Source organism: Lithobates pipiens, unplaced genomic scaffold, assembly GCF_037356315.1.
Source record: "Lithobates pipiens isolate NorthernLeopardFrog02 unplaced genomic scaffold, aLitPip1_a1.2 Scaffold_27, whole genome shotgun sequence".
NCBI lineage: Eukaryota > Metazoa > Chordata > Amphibia > Anura > Ranidae > Lithobates > Lithobates pipiens.
The window spans coordinates 225,311,917-225,337,412 of record NW_027507788.1 but is presented as its reverse complement, the minus strand read 5'-3'; the positions used below and the strand labels follow the sequence as shown (position 1 = coordinate 225,337,412).

The 25,496-nt window shown below is 47.0% G+C and overlaps 1 protein-coding gene across 2 annotated transcripts in view; it reads right to left on the bottom strand.

The window, feature by feature from the left end:
• The window catches only part of LOC143934576 (uncharacterized), a 152,410-nt gene extending 127,513 nt beyond the window's left edge, over positions 1–24,897 (bottom strand). For both annotated transcript variants that reach the window (XM_077458317.1, XM_077458314.1), the window contains exon 1: positions 24,641–24,897. The gene's annotated coding sequence lies outside the window, so the exon portion shown is untranslated. The remainder of the gene's footprint in view (positions 1–24,640) is intronic.
• Positions 24,898–25,496: the final 599 nt, after the last annotated feature.

Genomic DNA, 25,496 nt, shown 5'->3' with positions numbered 1-25,496 from the left:
ACGTGTCCCATTAATTATGGTTTTATGACTATTTGTCATTGTCTTAGTGATTGATTCACATCACACAGCTTCATTGGGTACCTTTTTGTATGATTTTTAGTTCTGCTTTTGCTCATCATCACACGGCCTCACACATGCAATGCATGCCATGCGCAGCCATGATGCCATGCAATGGGCATGTGCGGGGCAGTGATGATGATGATGAGCAAAACCATAAATCATCAAAGGAAGCAATGAAGTTGTGATGTGAATCAAATCAATCGCGATGATAAGACCATAAACCAGAATCCATTACATGGCATGGTCACTTTTATGTTTAGGTCCACCATCATCATTATTTACAATTACTGGTCATAATTTGGTATTTTTTATTCACTGCAGTGAAGTCCACATAGATGGTGGTGCATCAGATACATTATATATACTACTAGTAGAGTTATATATTTACTCAGGGCTTTATTTCACAGAAAATAGGTACAGGAACTCAACCCCACCCCCCCCCCCCCCCCCACTGGATGATCCTGCCCCTTTAAAACCCTCCCACTGTTAGTGGAATTTGACCACACCCACAATTTGATGCGTTTTTTAGCTCTGATCGCTGTATAAATGTCAATAATCCCAACAAAAATGTCAAAAGTGCCAGATCGGTCGCAGTATCGCAAAAAATTGCAGATCACCGGCATCACTAGTTAAAAAAAAAAAAAAAGATAATAAAATGCCATGCCACTTTTGTGCAAATTAATCAATATACGCTTATTTGGATTTTATTTATCAAAAATATGTAGAAGAATATGTATATCGGCCTAAACTGAGGAAGAAGTTTGTTTTTCTATTTTTTGGGGAGGGGGGGTATTTATTATAGCAGTAAGTAAAAAAACTTTTTTTTTTTTTTTAAATTGTCGCTCTTTGTTTCTAGCGCAGAGGTGATCAAATACCACCAAAAGAAAGCTCTATTTGTGGGAAAAAAAGAAGGACATTCATTTTGTTTGGGTACAATGTCACATGACCGCCCAATTGTCAGTTAAAGCGACGCAGTGCAGAATCACAAAAAATGGCCTGGTCATTAAGGGTGAAAATCTTCCAGTCTGCAGGTGGTTAAAGTGATTGTAAAGGCTCCGTTTTTTTTTTATTTTTAATAACAAAGATGTTATACTGACCTCCTCTATGCAGTTGGATTTGCACAGAGCAGCCCCGATCCTCCTCTTCTCAGGTCCCTCGCCAGCACTCCTGGCCCCTCCCTCTTGTTGAGTGTTCCCATCAGCCAGCAGCTTTCTATGGGGGGGGGCACCCGAACCCATTCAGACATGGAGCATGGACCTGACCCCGCCCCCTCTCTCCCCTGATTGGCTGACTGACTTTAATTGACAGCCTCGGGAGTCAATGGCGCCGCTGCTATGTCTCAGCCAATCAGGAGGAGTGTCCTGGATGGCATAGAGATGTGTGGACATTGCTGGAGAAAGAGATGGGGCTCAGGTAAGTAATTAGGGGGGGGGGCTGCTATACACAGGTGGCTTTTTATCTTAATGCACCTTCTGCCTTTAACCACTTGACCACTGGGCACTTAAACACCCTTAATAACCAGACCAATTTTCAGCTTTCGGTGATCTCGCATTTTGAATGACAATTACTCAGTCATGCAACACTGGACCTATATGAAATTTTTGTCCTTTTTTTCACACAAATAGAGCTTTCTTTTGGTGGTATTTAATCACCGCTGGGTTTTTTATTTTTTGTGCTATAAAGGAAAAAATACCGAAAATTCTGTAAAAAAATGAATTTTTCTTTGTTTCTGTTAGAAAATTTAGCAGATTAGTAATTTTTTCTTCATAAATTTTGGCCAAAATTTATACTACTACATATCTTTGGTAAAAATAAGTACAAATTGGTGGATATTATTTGGTCTTTGTGAAAGTTATAGAGTCCACAAGCTATGGTGCCAATATCTGAAAATTGATCACACCTGAAGGACTGACGGCCTATTTCAATTCTTGAGACCCCAACATGCCAGAAAAGTACAAATACCCCCCAAATTACCCCTTTTTGGAAAGAAGACATTCCAAGGTATTTAGTAAGAGGCATGGTGAGTTTTTTGAAGTTGTCATTTTTTCCCACAATTCTTTGCAAAATCAAGATTTTTTTTACTTTTTTTTTTTTTTCACAAAATTGTCATATTATCAGTTTATTTCTCACACACAGCATATGCATACCACAAATTACACCCCAAACACATTCTGCTATTACTCCCGAGTATGGCGATACCACATGTGTGAGACTTTTACACAGTGTGGCCACATACAGAGGCCCAACATGCAGGGAGCACCATCAGGTGTTCTGGAGCACCCAGGACAATTCTGACATTTCTCTCCTACATGTAAAAATCATCATTTATTTGCTAGAAAATTACATAGAACTCCAAAACATTATATATTTTTTTTAGCAAACACCCTGGAGAATACAATGGTGGTCTTTGCAACTTTTTATCTCGCACGGTATTTGCGCAGTAATTTTTCGAATGCTTTTTTTTGAAAAAAAAAAACAGTTTTGGGCTTAAAAAAAAAAAAAACAGTAAAGTTAGCCCAATTTTTCCATAATGTGAAAGATGAAGTTACGCTGAGTAAATAGATACCTAACATGTCACTCTTCAAAATTGCACAGGCTCGTGGAATGGCGCCAAACGTCGCTACTTAAAAATCCCCATAGGCGACAATTTAATTTTTTTTTTACTGGTTATATGTTTTGAGTTACAGAGGAGGTCTGGGGCTAGAATTATTGCTCTCGCTCTAACGTTCGCAGCGATACCTCACATGTGTGGTTTGAACACCGTTTTCATATGTGGGCGGGACTTACGTATGCGTTCGCTTCTGCATGCGAGCACATGGGGACAGGGGCGCTTTAAAAAAAAAAACATTTTTTTTATTGTTCATTTTACTTTATTTATTTTAGTTTGACATTTTTTCCCCCAAAAATAATTTTTTTGATCACTTTTATTCCTATTACAAGGAATGTAAACATCCCTTGTAATAGGAATATGGCATGACAGGTCCTCTTTACAGTGAGATGTGGGGTCAATGAGACCCCACATCTCACCTCTAAGCTGGGAAGCCTGAAAAAAAAAAAAAAAAAAAAGATTCTGTCTTTGATCGTATTAGCGATTCGATAGAAGCACCGGAGGGCGGCGGGAGGGGGGGGGGATGTCTATGGCTGGGTATTGCAGGGTATCACCGACTATGGCTGGGTATCTCAGAGTATGGCGTTGCAGAGTATTGCATTGCAGGGTATTGGCGGGTGTTGCAGAGCATTGCAGAGTGTTGCAGGGTATTGGCGGGTGTTGCAGAGCATTGCAGAGTGTTGCAGGGTATTGGCGGGTGTTGCAGAGCATTGCAGAGTGTTGCAGGGTATTGGCGGGTGTTGCAGGGTATTGCAGAGTGTTGCAGGGTATTGCAAAGCGTTGCAGAGTGTTGCAGAGTATTGCAGAGTGTTGCAGGGTATTGCAGAGTGTTGCAAGGTGTTGCGGAGTGTTGCAGGGCGTTGCGGAGTGTTGCAGGGCATTGCGGAGTGTTGCAGGGCGTTGCGGAGTGTTGCAGGGCGTTGCGGAGTGTTGCAGGGCGTTGCGGAGTGTTGCAGGGCGTTGCGGAGTGTTGCAGGGCGTTGCAGGGTATTGCAGAGTGTTGCAGGGTATTGCAAGGTGTTGCAGGGTATTGCAGAGTGTTGCAGGGTATTGCAGAGTGTTGCAAGGTGTTGCGGAGTGTTGCAGGGTATTGCGGAGTGTTGCAAGGTGTTGCGGAGTGTTGCAGGGTATTGCAGAGTGTTGCAGGGTATTGCGGAGTGTTGCGGAGTGTTACAAGGTGTTGCGGAGTGTTGCAAGGTGTTGCGGAGTGTTGCGGAGCGTTGCAGGGTATTGCGGAGCGTTGCAGGGCAATGCAGAGTGTTGCAGGGCAATGCAGAGTGTTGCAGGGCAATGCAGAGTGTTGCAGGGTAATGCAGAGTGCTGCAGGGTAATGCAGAGTGCTGCAGGGTAATGCAGAGTGTTGCAGGGTAATGCAGAGTAATGGGGGTATTGCAGAGTAATGGGGGTATTGCAGAGTAATGCAGAGTAATGGGGGTATTGCAGAGTAATGCAGAGTAATGGCAGGGTATTGCAGAGTGTTGGCAGGGAATTGAGGGGTTAATTTTCGGTGCGCAGCGATGTGGGCACTGCAGATGCAGCCCACATCGCTGCTGACACCGATCTCTTCCCCCTCCGCTGTTCCGATCGGTACAGAGAGGGGGAGGGAGGAACCGGCGTCATAACATGACGCCGGTTTGTTTACAAGTGATCACTCCGTCATTTGACGGAGCGATCACGTGGTAAACGGCCGCGCTGAGCGGCCGTTTACCGTGATTCGTGATGCGCCGGGTCCTGTGGACCCGGCGGTCACGGATGCTCTCGAGTGCGCGCCCCAGGGGGCGCGCGAGAGCAGAATTCTGGGAGGCCGTTAATTAACGGCCTCTCAGAGTTAAACAACCGCCCTGAAGCCGTTAATCGGCAATGGGCGGTTGTTAAGTGGTTAAAACTCCTTTAACCACTTAACAACCGCCCATTGCCGATTAACGGCTTCAGGGCGGTTATTTAACTCTGAGAGGCCGTTAATTAACGGCCTCCCAGAATTCTGCTCTCGCGCGCCCCCTAGGGAGCGCACACGAGAGCATCCGTGACCGCTGGGTCCAGTGGACCCGGCGCATCACGAATCACGGTAAAAACGGCCGCTCATCGCGGCCGTTTACCACGTGATCGCTCCGTCAAATGACAGAGTGATCACTTGTAAACAAACCGGCGTCATGTTATGACGCCGGTTCCTCCCTCCCCCTCTCTGTACCGATCGGAACAGTGGAGGGGGAAGAGATCGGTGTCAGCAGCGATGTGGGCTGCATCTGCAGTGCCCACATCGCTGCTCACCGAAAATTAACCCCTGAATTCCCTGCCATTACTCTGCAATACCCTACAATACTCTGCAATACCCTGCAACGCAACACTCCGCAATACTCTGCAACACTCTGCAATACCCTGCAACACTCTGCAACACCCTGCAACACCCTGCAACACTCTGCAATACTCTGCAATACTCTGCAATACTCTGCAACACTCTGCAACACCCTGCAACACCCTGCAACACCCTGCAACACTCCTCAATACCCTGCAACACTCCGCAATACCCTGCAACACTCCGCAATACCCTGCAATGCTCTGCAACACCCGCCAATACCCTGCAACACTCTGCAATGCTCTGCAACACCCGCCAATACCCTGCAATGCTCTGCAACGCAATACTCTGCAACGCCATACTCTGAGATACCCAGCCATACTCTGAGATAGCCAGCCATAGTCGGTGATACCCTGCAATACCCAGCCATAGACACCCCCCCCCCTCCCGCCGCCCTCTGGTGCTTCTACCGAATCGCTAATACGATCAAAGCCAAAATCTTTTTTTTTTTTTTTGTTCAGGCTTCCCAGCTTAGAGGTGAGATGTGGGGTCTTATTGACCCCACATCTCACTGTAAAGAGGACCTGTCATGCCATATTCCTATTACAAGGGATGTTTACATTTCCTTGTATTAGGAATAAAAGTGATCAAAAAAATTATTTTTGGGGAAAAAAATGTCAAACTAAAATAAATAAAGTAAAATGAACAATTAAAAAAAAATGTTTTTTTTTAAAGCGCCCCTGTCCCCATGTGCTCGCATGCAGAAGCGAACGCATACGTAAGTCCCGCCCACATATGAAAACGGTGTTCAAACCACACATGTGAGGTATCGCTGCGAACGTTAGAGCGAGAGCAATAATTCTAGCCCTAGACCTACTCTGTAACTCAAAACATATGACCAGTAAAAAAAAATTAAATCGTCGCCTATGGGGATTTTTAAATAGCGTCGTTTGGCGCCATTCCACGAGCGTGTGCAATTTTGAAGAGTGACATGTTAGGTATCTATTTACTCAGCGTAACTTCATCTTTCACATTATGCAAAAATTGGGCTAACTTTACTGTTTTTTTTTTTTTTAAGCACAAAACTGTTTTTTTTCCAAAAAAAAGCATTCGAAAAATTGCTGCGCAAATACCGTGCGAGATAAAAAGTTGCAAAGACCACCATTGTATTCTCCAGGGTGTTTGCTAAAAAAACATATATAATGTTTTGGAGTTCTCTGTAATTTTCTAGCAAATAAATGATGATTTTTACATGTAGGAGAGAAATGTCAGAATTGGCCTGGGTGCTCCAGAACGCCTGATGGCGCTCCCTGCATGTTGGGCCTCTGTATGTGGCCGCACTGTGTAAAAGTCTCACACATGTGGTATCGCCGTACTCGGGAGTAATAGCAGAATGTGTTTTGGGGTGTAATTTGTGGTATGCATATGCTGTGTGTGAGAAATAAACTGATAATATGACAATTGTGTGAAAAAAAAAAAAGTAAAAAAAAATCTTGATTTTGCAAAGAATTGTGGGAAAAAATGACAACTTCAAAAAACTGATCATGCCTCTTACTAAATACCTTGGAATGTCTTCTTTCCAAAAAGGGGTCATTTGGGGGGTATTTGTACTTTTCTGGCATGTTAGGGTCTCAAGAATTGAAATAGGCCGTCAGTCCTTCAGGTGTGATCAATTTTCAGATATTGGCACCACAGCTTGTGGACTCTATAACTTTCACAAAGACCAAATAATATCCACCAATTTGTACTTATTTTTACCAAAGATATGTAGTGGTATAAATTTTGGCCAAAATTTATGAAGAAAAAGTTACTAATCTGCTAAATTTTATAACAGAAACGAAGAAAAATTCATTTTCTCACAGAATTTTCGGTCATTTTTCTTTTATAGCACAAAAAATAAAAAACTGAGAGGTGATTAAATACCACCAAAAGAAAGCTCTATTTATGTGAAAAAAAGGACAAAAATTTCATATAGGTCCAGTGTTGCATGACTGAGTTATTGTCATTCAAAATGCGAGATCACCGAAAGCTGAAAATTGGTCTGGTTATTAAGGGTGTTTAAGTGCCCAGTGGTCAAGTGGTTAATTCTGAAATGTAAATGTCATTTGACTTCTTCTATCGGTGGAATGATTGGATGACTCTGGGTTCACCACACACCAGAACACATCATCCTCGCCAATCAGGGAACGGTACGGGGTGAAGTCGGTCTACACATCTATCTCCATTGGAGGAAATAATAGGATGTTCTGTGTCTTTCCCTCTATAATGTACGGTTCGGCGGGACTGAAGAGTCACTTTAGCGCTCAGCGTGTCATTTGCCATGGAAGCGCTTCTGCAAATTCCATATTTTTTTGCGCAGCATCCGGGAATAGATCAGTGTTTTATCAGCGCTGCGGACAATGTTGGAGATTCAAAGGCGCCCAATACAGACCATGAATGTGTGCGGCGCGGCAGAGACAGAGAATTTAGCACAGCTTGTCCTCATCAGAATATAAAACTCGGGAGGAAAGCGGGAGGCCGTCTCAGAAGAACTAAACCCGATAACGGCGGCCGTGAGGGTTTAAAGGGGAAATCGCAAGGGGGGAATGTCAGCGCTCTGCGGCTTCTGAAGATCGGCTCTGGAGGGGTGAACCGCCATCATTATGAAGCCACAAAGGCCAGTTCATTGGATTTTAGTTCTCAGCAAGAAGCTTTCCCAACACTGAAATGAAGGGATTATAATGTGTTACGAGATCCAGTTATCTACTTAAAGTGAAAGTAAAGAAAACCAAAGTATTTCAAATGTGCCAGAAAGTGTGACTTCTCCAGGAGGAGACCATTCCCCGGCAGAACTCTGACCCTTCTCCTAGAGCACAGCCCTCACCCCTTCTAGAGCACAGCCCTCACCCCTTCTCCTAGAGCACAGCCCTCACCCCTTCTCCTAGAGCACAGCCCTCACCCCTTCTAGAGCACAGCCCTCACCCCTTCTCCTAGAGCACAGCCCTCACCCCTTCTCCTAGAGCACAGCCCTCACCCCTTCTCCTAGTGCACAGCCCTCACCCCTTCTCCTAGTGCACAGCCCTCACCCCTTCTCCTAGTGCACAGCCCTCACCCCTTCTCCTAGTGCACAGCCCTCACCCCTTCTCCTAGAGCACAGCCCTCACCCCTTGTCCTAGAGCACAGCCCTCACCCCTTCTCCTAGTGCACAGCCCTCACCCCTTCTCCTAGTGCACAGCCCTCACCCCTTCTCCTAGAGCACAGCCCTCACCCCTTGTCCTAGAGCACAACCCTCACCCCTTCTCCTAGAGCACAGCCCTCACCCCTTCTCCTAGAGCACAGCCCTCACCCCTTCTCCTAGAGCACAGCCCTCACCTCTTCTCCTAGAGCACAGACCTCACCCCTTCTCCTAGTGCACAGCCCTCATCCCTTCTCCTAGTGCACAGCCCTCACCCCTTCTCCTAGTGCACAGCCCTCACCCCTTCTTCTAGAGCACAGCCCTCACCCCTTCTCCTAGAGCACAGCCCTCACCCCTTCTTCTAGAGCACAGCCCTCACCCCTTCTTCTAGAGCACAGCCCTCACCCCTTCTTCTAGAGCACAACCCTCACCCCTTCTCCTAGAGCACAGCCCTCACCCTTTCTTCTTCTTCTAGAGCACAGCCCTCACCCCTTCTTCTTCTTCTAGAGCACAGCCCTCACCCCTTCTTCTTCTAGAGCACAGCCCTCATCCCTTCTCCTAGAGCACAGCCCTCACCCCTTCTTCTAGAGCACAGCCCTCACCCCTTCTCCTAGAGCACAGCCCTCACCCCTTCTTCTAGAGCACAGCCCTCACCCCTTCTTCTTCTAGAGCACAGCCCTCACCCCTTCTTCTTCTTCTAGAGCACAGCCCTCACCCCTTCTTCTTCTTCTAGAGCACAGCCCTCACCCCTTCTCCTAGAGCACAGTCCTCACCCCTTCTTCTAGAGCACAGACCTCACCCCTTCTCCTAGAGCACAGCCCTCACCCCTTCTTCTAGAGCACAACCCTCACCCCTTCTCCTAGAGCACAGCCCTCACCCCTTCTTCTAGAGCACAGCCCTCACCCCTTCTTCTAGAGCACAGCCCTCACCCCTTCTTCTAGAGCACAGCCCTCACCCCTTCTTCTAGAGCACAGCCCTCACCTCTTCCGGGAGAGTCTTCATTCATCTACAGAGAAAAGTAATCAGGTTTGATCTTCATATGATGTCAGTTACCACCTCCCACCTGCCATATTGTAATATGACAGGGGATCGCAGCACGGCGATCGGTGGTGCGCTCTGTCCCTGGGACACGTGACATCACTGATATCAATGACATGGCTCTTTACCTATGTGATCAGCTGTGTCCAATCAGCATTCCTCTCCTCACACTGACAGAGTGAGAGCAGAGGAGAGGAGAGCCGATCTACAGCATTTCATCCCAGGGGAGACCTGTACAGGTAATCAGGGTACTGATCATCAGTGCAGCCCCATCAGTGCCACACTTTAGTGCTGCCTATCAATGCTACCTAATTAGTGCCCATGAGTGCAGCCTATCAGTGTCATATATCAGTGCTACCTCATCAGTGCCAGCTTTTAGGGCTCATCAGTGCTACATATTAGTGCTGCTCATCAGTGCCACCTATCTATGCTCATCAATGCCACCTATTAGTGCTCATCAGTGCAGCCAATCAGTGCCATTCCTCAATGCAGCCTATCAGCACTACATATAAGTGGCCATCAGTGCTACATTATCAGTTCCGCCTATCAGTGCTACTGCAGCAGCGCTGCTCCGATTCCAAAAAGTGGTTCCTGCACTACTTTTGAAGACTTCGGGGGGTGATTTCAATAGACATCTATACAGGAACCTGCACAGAGGTCTTTAAAATTGCTCCCGAAGTCGGACTGAAATGTGTGTTTGAAATCGTGCGAATTCACCTGAACCCAGGCTTAATCTCACCAAATCACCAAACAAAAGCCTTTATTGTACTAAAAAAAATTAATAAAAAATCTCTGTATTACAACAAGAGGAAATTCAGAGTTGTTTTTGTTGTCAGCGGGTACAAATTCTGTAGCTGCTGAATTTTAAATTAATTATACAAAGAAGGCCGCGCTTAGGAGATGGACTACAATAAGCAGGATTATAGGTGTATATTATAGATCCTCAAAGGGTTTCTTCCTTATAATTTATTTTAATCTTTAGAGGTTGCTGCCACCCTAAAAATGCACGGGCTGTGTTCAGCACCCCGTGTTAAAAGACTAAATAATTAATATGGGCTACTGGCGCTACCTCAAAACCATTTGCATTCAGAATATACAACAATTAAATCTATCCTTATTTTAATCACCGTTCCCTGGCCCCAAGGCCTATTGTACACCCAGCGTTTGGTGCTTTCAATGATGTGTTTAAGCTAAGAAATTCCTCACTATTTGTTCAGAGAGATTAAGGTTTCTCAATATTTTATATTAAATCCTATAAGTGACCTAAAACATCCTCACTCTTAATCTGAACATTTCTGTGGAAATAAAATAAAAAATTATTATATGTAAACAAAAAACAAAAAATAGAGCAACCTTTTTCCCTTTGTGTCGGGAATATGCCCAGTAGACTCCCAGTTTTAAACAAGACCGACTACATAAGATACTCCAAATAATAAATAAACAGAAAAAAGTATCTCCAGGTGATAAATATACCGAAAAAAAAAAAAAAAAAAAAAAATATATATATATATATATATATATATATATATATAGGTCAATGATTTTAACCACTTGCTTACTGGGCACTTAAACACCCTTCCTGCCCAGACCAATTTTCAGCTTTCGGTGCTCTCACACTTTGAATGACAATTACTCAGTCATGCAACACTGTACCCAAATGAATTTTTTGTCCTTTTTTCCCCACAAATAGAGCTTTCTTTTGGTGGTATTTGATCACCTCTGGGGTTTTTATTTTTTGCGCTATAAATGAAAAAAGACCGAAAATTTTGAAAAAAAACGCATATTTCTTTGTTTCTGTGACAGAATTATGCAAATTATTAATTTTTCTTCATAAATTTTGGCCACAATTTATACTGCTACATGTCTTTGGTAAAAATAACCCAAATTAGTGGATATTATTTGGTCTTTGTGAAAGTTAGAGAGTCTACAAGCTGTGGTGCGAATCGCACAAAATTGATCACATCTGATGTACTGGTGGCCGATCTCGCTTCTTGTGACCCGAACAAGTCAGGAAAGTACAAATACCCCCCAAATGACCCCTTTTTGGAAAGTAGACATTCCAAGGTATTTAGTAAGAGGCATAGTGAGCTTTTTGATGTTGTCATTTTTTCCCCACAATTCTTTGCAAAATTAAGATTTTTCATTTTTTTTTTTCTCCACAAAATTGTCATTGTAATAGGTTATTTCTCTCACGTGGCATGTGTATACCACAAATGACACCCCCCAAAAAATTCTGCTACTCCTCCTGAGTATTACAATACCACATGTGTGGGACTTTTTCACAGCCTGGCCACATAGAGAGGCCCAACATGCAGGGAGCGCCATCATGTGTTCTAGGAACATAAATTACACATCTAACTTGTTGACTATTTATTACACTTTTGAAGCACCAGGACAATGACACGTGACACTGATGACAGATGGCACTGATACGTGGCAATGATGACACTTATACGTGGCACTGATGACAGGTGGCACTGATGACAGATGGCACTAATATGTGGCACGGATGACAGATGGCACTAATATGTGGCACTGATGACACGTGGCACTTATACGTGGCACTGATGACACGTGGCACTAATACGTGGCACTGAAACGTGGCACTGATGACAGATGGCACTAATACGTGGCACTAATACGTGCCACCGATGACAGATGGCACTAATACATGGCACCGATGACGCGTGACACTGATGACAGATGGCACTGATAAGTGGCATTGATGACACGTGACACTAACAACAGATGGCACGTGACACTGACAGGTGGCACTGATGACAAATGGCACTGATACGTGGCACTGATGACACGTGGCACTGGCGACAGGTGGCACTGACGGCAGGTGGCACTGACGACAGGTGGCACTGACGACAGGTGGCACTGGGGTGGATGGCACTGGGGGCAGGTAGCACTGGGGTGGATGGCACTGGGGGCAGGTAGCACTGGGGTGGATGGCACTGGGGGCAGGTAGCAGTGGGGTGGATGGCACTGGGGCAGATAGCACTGGGGCAGATGGCACTGCTGGGGGCGGATGGCACTGCTGGGGGCAGATGGCACCTTTTATTTTATTTTTTAACTTTTTTTTTTTTTTCTACAGGCAGAACGGCTGCCGCTGCAGCCGTTCATCTCTTCCCTCTCGCACTGTCTGTGCGAGGAGGGAGAGCGGCGCTGAGAGATGATCTCATATGTTTACATATGAGATCATCTCCCATTGGACACGCCGATCACGCTGTAAACGGCCGCTGTGATTGGCCGTTTACAGCGATCTGTGTTTGCCTGTCCCCGGGGGACACGGCGAACACAGAACTTCCGCGATGCGCGCCCGCGGCGGCGCGCATTGCGGAAATAAACATCAGGCCGTCCAGGGACGACCGCCCGGACGAAGGCGCCTGCTCTACGGCCGTCATTCGGCCATAGGGCGGGCGCGAGGAGGTTAAAGCTAATCACGAGATTTTATACGCATCAAGCCAACTACAAGGGCCTAGTCGAGGCGCTGACACCAGCAATAAGGAAGATACTCAGCGTCACAAGAAATCTTGCCACCTCTGCAACCATGACTTCCAATCAATACACAGAAATAAGATATCTAATAGAAAGACTAATGGGAATAACCATTCCTGAGACCCTTCCAATTGATGATTTTTTGATCTACAACATGGCAGACAAACTTGTAGACTCCATATTCTCCTATGTGGACAGCATTCCTTATGGGCTGAGATACCGAACAAAGGTCCTTCAAAAATCTCTGCAAACAAAGATTCCAGAGGACACTAAAGATGCCGCGTTGATGACTGTTAGCTGGTTCCTATTTCAGTACCTCGAGCCAGCCATAGATAGATCAGATCTCTTTGGTCTCATTGCACCAGTTCAGAGGGACAACCTCGTGTACGTGTCTAGGATCAATCGCCAGACCATGAAATTCTACAATGACAAAACCATTTATGAACCTAAACGGTACATCTATATCTGCAGGACTATTCCAAGGTTCAGGAAATTCTTTCATAATGTTCTGAACGTTCCAGAGCCAGAGGAAAAATTCAACTTTAACAAGTTTGTTGAAGCCATACAGGTTCCTGTGGTGAAGATCTCCGCAGAGGACATGATCTATATACATTCTCTGCTTTCTACATATGAGGATGTTGTATTTCGCAACTACATGGACATCGCCTGCAAAGCGTTCAAGGATATTGGACCAGTCCCTCATGTGAACGATCTTCTTGCCACGGATGCAGCTGAATATGACAAAGCAGAGGAAAGCATTAAAATCTGTCTGTATGGGGCGTGACCGGAAGCCGACCTTAATGGACGCCTAATTCCCTCGCTCACCCGCCAGCCTCCGCTAAACGGCATCCACAGGGACCATCCATCGCCATCCGAAGGGGAAATCCAGGGCTACCCGTTCGTCTACCTCCAGGGGACCCTCCTCTGTCCCGCCGGGCTCCGCCACGGACCTCCGTTCTTTCTTTTTGGCGACGGAGCTCCCGGCCGGCGGATCTTCCAAGATGGCGCCGGCTGTCACTACCGCGCCATCACGGACCCCCTCTCCGGCCCGCAGCGTCCACTCAAGCTACCAGCATGGACTCGAAGGTAGAGGGACACCGCAGCCGACATCCTCGGCCCCTGCGACCTCCGGTGCGGTGAGTCAACCACCGGCTCCGGCCGCCATTCAAGCCGCTCAGCTAGGCCTGAGGCCTACCACACCGCCCCCACCGCTAGTGCTGTGCACGAAAAGTCTCCCTCTGGGGCCCACACGGCACCCACACCACCCAGCACAGCAGGCCCTTTCCCGTCCAACTGCAGATCCGAGGACCGGCAAGGGTGTTCCCTGTGGGGATGGACTGACCCGGGAGGAGGGTGGACTAGGCCCGAGGCCCTCAGGGAGAGGGTCCCCCCCTCCACCAGACACTCAGTGCTCAGTAGCACTTCCCAGGCTGCTCCGGGCGGCCTCAGACCCCTTTATGTCTACCGCATCCCTGGGATCCCCCCCCTCTCTGGACGCTGGGGACTTCCCTGCCCTCCCCCCTCCTGGGGAGCCAATGTCCTGGGAGTACCGTGAGCCCGGGGGGATAGGGGTACCCCTGCAGGACCCCGCCCCAGGGTCACCACCACCTAAAGCCCAAAGACTGGCCTCTTCACGGTCCCACAGCCCCCCACATTGCCAAGGGGGATCCCCGACCTTCTCAGCACACTCCGGGGACCCCATAGCTTTCTCCCAACAAGAAGGAGGAGGACGGAATCGGCCAATGATGCCCAACTGCTGTGCAGAGTGCTTGAGCATCATGGGAAATGTAGTTCCAAAACATCTGGGGTGCCAAGGTCCGTCATCACTGCGATAGACACACTCCTAGACCTTTTGGACGGCCTTCCCAGAAGAGGTGAAGCTGTTGTAGCTGCAAAGGGCCAACTCAACATTGAACCCTCCGGACTAAGACTGGGATGTCATTAAAGTTAATGTGTGTGTAAAGGCAGGCGTCCCAATACTTTTGGTAAAATAGTGTACCTTCCTATCAGTTTACTGATGCTAGCAGCATAAGGATTACAAATTGTGTTGGTTGAGAAAGTGAAGTTCCGCTTTAAACTACATTCAGGCAAAAGCTGTAACACCACAATACCTTCTAGTCTCTGCAAAATTTACAAAATTAATTCATTTCAGTTTCATTTTCCTAAATGTTCCCACAAAACGATGGGGGTGCCCCCCTTTAATTCTCACCGGTCCCTCGGCTCGACCCAATTAAAGAGATTATACACTCAACCATCACTCTCTCTCCCGCTTGGGGACCTTGTAATACGTCCGCCTGCCAAGTGAACACAATGGCGGCATTGTCCGCTTTGTGCTGATGTTTACCCACCGGCTCTCCTACAGAATAGCAGCATTGGGTACCATTTATCTCGGGGAGGAAAAGCTTTGTTGGACGCAAACAAAACACTCCGAGGATAATCAAAGGACCGGGCTGGATCTTAAACCCTCCCTGACAAATATGGACATATTCTATACCTCTAAAAACAGACGTTGGAGAGGTTGTGACCTCGCGGAGCTCCCGGCAGGTGCAATGTTGATGCATTAGACAATTGCTGCAAAGGCGATTCACCTTTAATGGAAATGTCACCTTGGAGGAACTTCCCATTACAGGGCTGTGTTTGCACTGGAAGGTTTTGCATTATTATTATTATTATTAGCTTTTGTCCATATATAGTAGCTCCAGTGGTGGCTAGTCCTAGTTATCAGAGGATGGCTGGATGTGTAGGAAACATCCATATGAAGATGTCCTGGCTTCCAGCTTCTGGGATGAGTATGAGTGGTCAGTAGGGAAATTCGGCTTAGCTTATTATTGCTGTGACCCCATTCAAGAGATTTTCCATACTTCCTGCCCCTGAGTCACCAGGACAAGAAAACATCAAGATTAATAGAACTAATATCAGTCCCTCCACTTACATCAGGGTTCAAAAGATATCATCCTGGACTCCGACCCCTGCTTTTTGACCCAACATTTAATCACTATTCAAATCCTGCCCCCTTCACCTCCACAACGTCTCCAAAATGTTCTACTGAACCAACAAAACGACCAAGGCACTAATTCACTCTCTTATCTCTCCCTTTACTATTCTCTATGACTATAACTCTCTCCTCATTGGTCAACTTCTACACAGACTAGACCTCCTTCAGTCTATTATAAATGCTGCTGCCAATGTCATCTACCATACCAACTTCTCAGTGTCCTCCATACCTCTCAGCCAATCCCTCCACATCTCTCTGCTCCCTCGATTGGCCTCCTCTTTGTGTTCTCAACCCCAATATCTAAACTGACCTCCTCTCAGTGTCCTCCAACCCTTTCTGCCAATCTTTTCACTGGACTCCTCAGCGTCCTCCGACCCTCACTGCCAATCCCTTCACTGGCCTCCTCTTGGTGTCCTCCACTCCTCTCTGCCAATCCCTCCCACTGAACTCTGCTTAGTGTCCTCCAACCCTCTCTGCCAATATCTAAACTGACCTCCACTCAGTGTCCTCCAACCCTCTCTGCCAATCTTTTCAATGGACTCCTCTCAGTGTCCTCCGACCCCCTCTGCTAATCCCTCCCACTGGCCTCTGCTCAGTGTCCTCCGACCCTCTCTGCCAATCCCTTCACTGGCCTCCACTTAGTGTCCTCCACCCCCTCTGCTAATCCCTCCCACTGACCTCTGCTCAGTGTCTTCTACCCCTCTCTGCAAATCCCTCCACTGGTCTCCACTCAGTGTCCTATACCCCCCTCTGACAATCCCTGCACTGACCTCCATTCAGTGTCCTCCACCCCTCTCTGCCAATCCACCCACTGCTCTCCACTCAGTGTCCTCTGACCCTCTACCAATCCCTCCTATTGGCCTCCACTCCTCTCTGCCAATCCCCCTACTGGTCTTCACACAATGACCTACACACCACTCCCTCCCAATCCCTCCACTAACCTACATTTAGTGTCCTCCACCCCTCCCTGCCAATCCCTCCACTGGCCTTCACTCTGTCCTCCACCCCTCTCTACCAATCCCTCCATTGGCCTCCATTCAACCTTCTCCACCCCTCTCTGCCACTCTCTCGACTGGCTCCCAGTTGCCCCATCAAATAAAATTCAAAATACTAACCTACTAAGTACAACCTACAAACCATACACAACTCTGCCCCCAACTGCATCACCAACTTCATCTCAAAAGATCACCCAAACTGTCCGCTCCGCTCCTCCCAAGACCTCCTGCTCTCTAATTCCCTCATAAACTCCTCCTTTTCTCTTCCCCAGGACTTCTCTAGAGCCTCTCCCATCCTCTGGAATCCCCTACCCCAATGTGTCCAATTATCTCCTACTGTGTCCACCTTTAGATGATCCCTGAAAACTCATCTTTTCAGGGAAGCCTATCCTACCTCCACCTAACAACTGAACTTTCTCCATGAGCTCATCCCTCTACAATTATAACCCTTTGGATCACTTGCTCCTCCCTATTCAATTCCCTCAGGAGAACTATATTGTAACTGTATTGTCTCCTCTGTATTGTAAAACACCGTTGGTGTTTAAATCCTGTAATTTTCAGCTTTCAGTGCTCTCACACTTTGCATGACAATTACGCGGTCACGTAAAACTGTATGCATGACCACGCAATGACATTTTTATAATTTTTTTTTTTTAACAGATAGAGCTTCCTTTTGGTGGTATTTAATCACCTCTGGGGTTTTTTATTTTTTCTGAACAAATGAAAAAAGACAGAAAATTTAGAAAAAATGTGTTTCTTCGTTTCTGTTATACAATTTTGCAAATAAGCTATTTTTCCTAGGGGTGCACCGAATGGGTTTTTGGTGCCGAAACCGATACCGAAAATGAAAAATACACTAGGCCGAAAACTAGGGATGCACCGAAATTTCGGCCGCCGAAACATATCGGCCGAAAATGGTGTTTTCGGCAAAATGCCGAAAGGAAAATCTTGCCGATAATGGGGCCGAAAATGGGGGCGGGGCCTTGCGGGGCTCCGCCCCCCTGGTGCCGCCCATTGCACGGGTGTTTTCCTTGCCCGTCCCCAGTCCTCTGTCCTCCTTTCATCCCGCCCGACAGTGCGGTGATCTCCGTGTGTCACGGAGCTGTGCATTGATTTGCCTGGGCGGCTGCAGTAACAATCACCGCTCTGATCCGGGCATGGGTAAGGCTGCATTTAGACACTGGCAAGCTGCATGAGGGGGAAAGAGTGTGCCCAGGGCAAGCATTGCAGAGTTTGTCCGCAGCTAAATCACACGTTTTTTGTGCCCACAGTGCTGCTGCATCCAAAAGTCATTTGTTTGCCTCTGAAACTATCCACCTCTGGCCACTTGTGTGAATGTAGCCATGCTATATAACACCAGGTCACAGGACAAAGGCTGTACTCCCTTTATTGACCATACAATAAAAAATAAAATTAATCTTGATTTTGACCCAGCTAGGTTTTTATCTCCATGTGATAGAATGAGGAAGGGTTAAGTTATTGCTAGTAGAGGTAACGATATGAGCATTCCCAATAGAAGTCTGTTGGAACGGAACCAGGTAGCTTGCTTGGGGCCAGTTCACACCAGATGCAGTTCCGTGTGCTTTTTTTTTTTTTGCACAAAATGCATGCACAGTGTTTTCCATGTATTCCAATGGCTCTAGTTCACACCATGCAGTCAGTTTCCGCACCGGAAACTGACTGCATGGTGTGAACTACAGCCATTGGAATACATGGAAAACACTGTGCATGTATTTTTATCAGGCAGGCTGCATCTGAGGGGAACTGGTGAGGCTGCTTTGATCTCCTGCACCATGCCTGCAGTCTCTGACCATCTCCTGTACCATGCCTGCAGTCTCTGACCATCTCCTGTACCATTCCTGCAGTCTCTGGCCATCTCCTGTACCATGACTGCAGTCTCTGACCATCTCCTGCACCATGCCTGCAGTCTCTGACCATCTCCTGTACCATGCCTGCAGTCTCTGACCATCTGCTGTATGAAAATATTTTTTAAAAACAGTCATTTTCGGTATCTGTGCTGTTTCGATATCGGTTTCGGTTTTCGGCCTAGTGTATTTTTCATTTTCGGTATCGGTTTCGGCACCAAAAAACCCATTCGGTGCACCCCTACCGAAAACCGAAACCGAAACCGAAACAGATTTAAATTTTTTTTTTATACAGGAGATGGTCAGAGACTGGGGACATGGTACAGGAGATGGTTAGAGACTGAGGACATGATACAGGAGATAGTCAGAGACTGGGGACATGGTACAGGAGATGGTCAGAGACTGAGGACATGGTACAGGAGATGGTCAGAGACTGGGGACGTGGTAGAGGAGATGGTCAGAGACTGGGGACGTGGTAGAGGAGATGGTCAGAGACTGGGGACGTGGTAGAGGAGATGGTCAGACACTGGGGACGTGGTACAGGAGATCCTCAGAGACAGAGGATGTGGTACAGGAGATCCTCAGAGACAGAGGATGTGGTACAGGAGATCCTCAGAGACAGAGGACGTGGTACAGGAGATCCTCAGAGACAGAGGACGTGGTACAGGAGATCCTCAGAGACAGAGGACGTGGTAGAGGAGATGGTCAGAGACTGGGGACGTGGTAGAGGAGATGGTCAGAGACTGGGGACGTGGTAGAGGAGATGGTCAGACACTGGGGACGTGGTACAGGAGATCCTCAGAGACAGAGGATGTGGTACAGGAGATCCTCAGAGACAGAGGATGTGGTACAGGAGATCCTCAGAGACAGAGGACGTGGTACAGGAGATCCTCAGAGACAGAAGACGTGGTACAGGAGATGGTCAGACACTGGGGACTTGGTACAGGAGATCCTCAGAGACAGAGGATGTGGTACAGGAGATCCTCAGAGACAGAGGATGTGGTACAGGAGATCCTCAGAGACAGAGGATGTGGTACAGGAGATCCTCAGAGACAGAGGATGTGGTGCAGGAAATCCTCAGAGACAGAGGATGTGGTACAGGAGATCCTCAGAGACAGAGGATGTGGTACAGGAGATCCTCGGAGACAGAGGATGTGGTACAGGAGATCCTCAGAGACAGAGGACGTGGTACAGGAGATACTGCACACATGATACAAGAGATACAATGATACATGACACAATTGATAAATGCAGCCTCACCAGTGCCCGTCAGATGCAGCCAGAGTGTCCCCCATTGCAGCCACTGTCCCCTTATTGCAGTCAGTGTCCCCCATTGCAGCCAGTCTCCCCCATTGCAGCCAGCGTCCCCCTACTGCAGACAGCGTCCCCCTACTGCAGACAGCGTCCCCCTACTGCAGACAGCGTCCCCCCTACTGCAGACAGCGTCCCCCTACTGCAGACAGCGTCCCCCTACTGCAGACAGTGTCCCCCTACTGCAGACAGCGTCCCCCTACTGCAGACAGCGTCTACCCTACTGCAGACAGCGTCTACCCTACTGCAGACAGCGTCTACCCTACTGCAGCCAGCGTCCCCCCTACTGCAGCCAGCGTCCCCCCTACTGCAGCCAGCGTCCTCCCACTGCAGCCAGCGTCCTCCCACTGCAGCCAGCGTCCTCCCACTGCAGCCAGCGTCCTCCCATTGCAGCTAACCTGTGAAGAGAAGAGAGGAGAGCCGCCTCCACCACCTGTTTGATCACAGCGCCGGGAACATCACATCTTTTATTTCATTTGCTGTGTGTTCCCGGCCACACGCCGTCACGTACAGCCCCTCCCCCTTGTCCGGGCACTTTGATAGACAGATCATCCGTCCAATCCTGCAGGTGATCTGTCTATCAAAGTGCCCGGACAAGGGGGGGCTGTACGTGACGGTGCATGGCCTGGAATACACAGCTATTGAACTGAAAGCTGTGATGTTCACGCTCTGTGATCAAACAGGTGGTGGAGGCGGCTCTCCTGCACTATAGCATGATGTAGCTTTTCATGATGGGCGGCACCAGGGGCGGGGGGCGGAGCCCCGTCCCCTGCCCAGGCCATGCCCCATTTTTGGCTCCATTATCAGCCATTTTTCTCTTTCAGCAAATTGCCGAAAAGGGCATTTTTAGCCGATATGTTTGGGCGGCCGAAATTTCGGTGCATCCCTAATTTTTCCTCTTCACCGATGAACACTGATGAGCCTTCCTTGATGAGCACTGATGAGGCTGCACTGATAGGAACCGACAAGGCTGCACTGATGGGCACTGACATGGTGGCACTGATGGACACTTAGTTTTCTGTTATAAAATTTTGCAAATAAGCTATTTTTCCTCTTCACTAATGCAAACTGATGAGGCTGGACTGATGGGCACAGATGACGCTGGACTGATGGGCACTGGTAAGGCGGCACTGATAGGAACTGACAAGGCAGCACTGATAGGAACTGACAAGGCAGCACTGATAGGAACTGACAAGGCTGCACTGATGGGCACTGACATGGTAGCACTGATGGGCACTGACATGGTGGCGCTGATGGGCACTGACATGGTGGCACTGATGGGCACTGACATGGTGGCACTGATGGGCACTTTGTTTTCTGTAATAAAATTTAGCAAATAAGCTATTTTTCCTCTTCATTGATAGGCACTGATAAGCCTGCACTGGTGGGCACTGATGAGGCTGCACTGATGGGCACAAATGAGCCTGCAATGATGGGCACTGACGGGGATGGACGGGTAACTTTCGGGGGGCTTGGTCCCCTGGACCCCAAACTCTGCACCTGAGTCCCTAGGCACTAGCCCTAAAGCCTCCCATGTCGGTGTATTTTTAAGACCTATGGCCACGGAGAAAGCGTTGACACTTTTTACCGGGGTGTCAAAAATCAAATTTTGCCCCTTAAATCAAGTGGGGGTGTCATTTTGTAGGGAACCCTTGGGGAAATCTAACGAGAGCACACTAAGTTTTCTACGGTGTGCCGGTACTGAGCTATACCTGTTCAAAATGCAGTTTTCCGGTTACTAGAAAGTTCTGGTTGGGGTACCAGGCCCAAACTCGATTTGTATGTACCCCTAGACGTCCTCTACAGAACCCTGAACTTTGGTGTTCCTGTGATACATGGCCCGGAATTCGGGTACTTCCCGTGGGTCCCCAATTTTGGGCGCTTGTAGTACTCCCTGGACCCTTGATTCTCAACTAGTTTTGGCCGGTTTTGACCCAGTAGGAACTGGGAAACCGGAGCTCAAAGTCGGTAACTTTTGACCCACTGTTTGACCCAACAACCGAATCGGTTACTTTGCAAACTTCTGCAAGCGAGTTCGGGTACTTCCCCTGGGGCAGGTAGGCTGTCACAGCCGAAATGCGTTAGCCAGTTACATTTTTGTTATACTATGTAGCAAATAAAAATGAATATTTCAATGAATGTTACAGAGTATTCGGCTGAATTTTATTATATTCCATGTGGACTGAGTGTGGAGACACGTCAATCAGAGCACCGGCCTGGCCATTAGAAGCAGAGTCCTGTAGGGGAGGGAGGATAAAGTACTATTTTCCTATTGCAACAGAGTTGCTTTTCATTTTTTTTCCAGCATGCTGGGCTGTTAATTTTTACATTTTTTTGCTGGAGTTCCCCTTCAAGCCCCTAAGTGCTGGCAGCTATGCGTTCTTCTTTAAACCTTTATTCCCTTGTTCTCCTTTTGCACCGGAGCTCGGCTGTCAGTGTAAACATCTGTTTCCTTAATTGCTGGAGGCCGCCGTGCAGTTAAATATGAATGTTAATTAAAACCCCAAAGGAAAGTGATCCTGACATCTAACTATACCGCCGGCACCCCGGACTAATCCGGTAACGGTGGTGCCGGAAGTCTTACTGTCAGGAGGCCAGGTGTAGGATGAGGCTGGAGAATAATGTATGATCCGGGAATCCGAGGCTTTCCTATGGAACCGCCACATCATTTACACCCAGCAGCTTCAGTTGTTTTTTTTTTTTAAAGGAAACCAACAAAAAAAACAAAAAATGGCAGGCCAGGCGGCACCCTACCAGGGGTGGGCAAAATCATTGCTTGCCTATTAGGACAATTTCTTAATTTCTTGTATACATGTTAAAGTCAGCATTTTATTCCTTTGTGCTAGAAAATTACTTAACACTGTACCCCAAATATTATGGATTTTCTAAAAACAGAGGCCCTGGAGAATAAAATGTTGTCTGTTTCACTTTTTTTATTTCACACAATATTTGCGCAGCCATTTATGAAACTTAAATTTTCAGGAAAAAATACACATCTATCTATCTATCTAGATAGATATATATACAGAGAGAGAGAGAGAGAGAGATCTATATATATGTATCTATATATCTATATCTCTCTATCTATCTATATATATATATATATATATATATATATAGTGTATATAGAGTGTATAGTGTGTATGGGGCTAATTAGCGAATTCATATTAAGCAGGGGCCTAATTAATTCACTAATGTCTTCCTGGGCAATTAGGAAGTGGGTCAGGAGACCCAATTGGGCAGGAGTCCTAAGACCCGATTGGCCCAGGGGAGAAGCGACCCCCGGGGACTTGGGAGGAGATACGTTGGAAAACAGCAAAGCCGCAACCTGGATGGGGTAAGTGCGGGGCTGGCAGGCGGCGATCAATCGTTTGAGTAACTGGGAGGGGGGGGGGGGGCGGGGGGGTGTGTGAGGGTTTTTTTTGACACCCCCCTCCCCCAATAAATGTTTTTAAATGTATGTAAACCCTTTATCCCAAAAGGAAAAAAAAATGATTATAAGGTATTAGCTGGAGTTTAGCTTAAGTTTGTTAGTGTACCCCAGACTGACAATGCTGTTGTCACTAGCCAGATTACCAGGTGAAAATAAAGCTTATAAAAAAGGAAAACGAATGCAGCTGCCACATCTAATGATTGGTAAGCTGCAATATATTACATTATTGGTTTTAAAGTGCAATGCAAAGATAATAATTTGTCAGTCTCTGAGAAACTCTTTCCCTATTAGCCGGTGCGTTGGGGTCCAAATCTGGTGTTGGAGCTCCCACAGAAAGTCCCTCCAATTCCAAGTATAGGAGCCTGCACTGTGTCCCAAGAAAAAAACTCTAATACAGGAGGTGTTTTACTGGCCATATCATCAGGTGAAAAGGGGGGGTTGGGGAGCCTACAAAAAGAAAACTAGTGCAGACACCGCATCTAATGATTGGTAGTCTTCAATATATGACATTCTTGGTTTTGGGTGTAATAACACTTTAAGGAGGACTGCAAAGATAATAACGTGTCAGTCTCCGACAAACTCTTTCCCTACTAGCGATGCATTGAGGCCCAGATCTGGTGTTGGAGCGCCCCCATAAAGTCCCTACAATTCCAAGTATAGGAGCCTGCACTGTGACCCAAGAAAAAAAAAACACTGTTCCCCTTTAGTAGGAGTAGTGGGGTTTGTCCAGTGGCCTCCCACCAACTCCTGTGCTCCTTTCTCCAGAGTGGGGGGGGGGGGCGCTCTAATACAGAAGGTGTGTTACTGGCCAGATCACGCGGTGAAAACAGAGAGATAAAAGCCTAAAAAAGGAAACTAATGTAGCCACCACATCTAATGATTGGTAAGCTGCAATATAATACATTATTGGTTTTGGGTTTAATACCGCTTTAAGGTGCAATGCAGAGATAATAATATGTCATTCTCTCACAAACTCTTCCTTACTAGCCGGTGCGTTGGGGCCCAGATCTGGTGTTGGAGCACCCAAATAAAGTCCCTCTAATTCCAAGTATAGGAGCCTGCCCTGTGTCTCAAGAAATAAATACTGTTGCCCTTTAGTAGGATTAGTGGGGTTTGTCCAGTGGCCTCACACCAACTCCTGTGCTCCTTCATCCAGAGCGTGGGAGCGGTCACTAATACAGGAGGTTTGTTACTGACCAGGTAAAAACAGAGAGAAAAAAGCCTAAACAAAAAAAACACAAATGCAGCTCATGATTGGTGCGATACCTTTTTGGTTTTAGGTGTAATACTGCTATAAGCCCAACATGGCTTGAACGGTGGGGGAGGGGGACCCCTAACCAAATCTACTCCTTGTAAGTCAGGTCAAGTACATGTCACAGATTACCTCTTCTTGCAGGATTTCGCTCTCCACGTGCCGAAGATTGTTCTTGGCCTGGACCTAGATCTCCGATGTGTGCTGACCCTCGGGAGGGCTTGGTGCTGGATAACACGGGGGTGGCAGGAGTCTGGAGTCTGGAGTCAGGAGTCGGCTGCGGCGGGGGAGGAAAGATGCTGCTATCACCTTTCTTGCCTCCGTTGGGGTTTCTTTCGGGATTCAGCATGTCCATATAGGCTTTCATGTCATTTGTAGCCGTTTCAGGGGGTCCTATAGAAGGCAAAAGACAAGAATGCGTTAGGAATTCCAAAATGTTATTTAAAGCCTCAATGAAGAATAATGCTCACTGGGTTCCAGAAGGGGGCGGTAGTAGTGACAAAGTAACAGTTTATTGTATTTTTATGAATATAATGTGGGAGATGTATCATCATTGCAGTAAGTATCCCTTTACCTTTTTTTTGTCTTTTTGGAAACCTCATAGCTGTTCAAGAAATTCAGTTTTTCTATTTTGTATGATATGAATATATTTTGTTATCACATTTGTATTTTAATGTTGGAATGCTGTATTGTTTGTATTACTTATCAGCTATATAATGACAAAGATTGGAAAACAGAGTGGATCCTGAGGAAGCTCTTTTTTGGGCGAAACGCGTTGATCCATGTGTTCTTTGCTGCTCGTGGGTGTATAGGTGTTCTGACCACATGTTTATAGCTGTGATAAAAATGTATTTTATTTAAATGGAAAATATACTTTAACCACTTAAGGACTGCCCCACGCAGATATACTGCGGCAGGCTGGCCCTCCTGCGCAAAATCATGTACCTGTAGGCGATTTCGTGCACAGGGTCTGCACAGGGACTGCGCC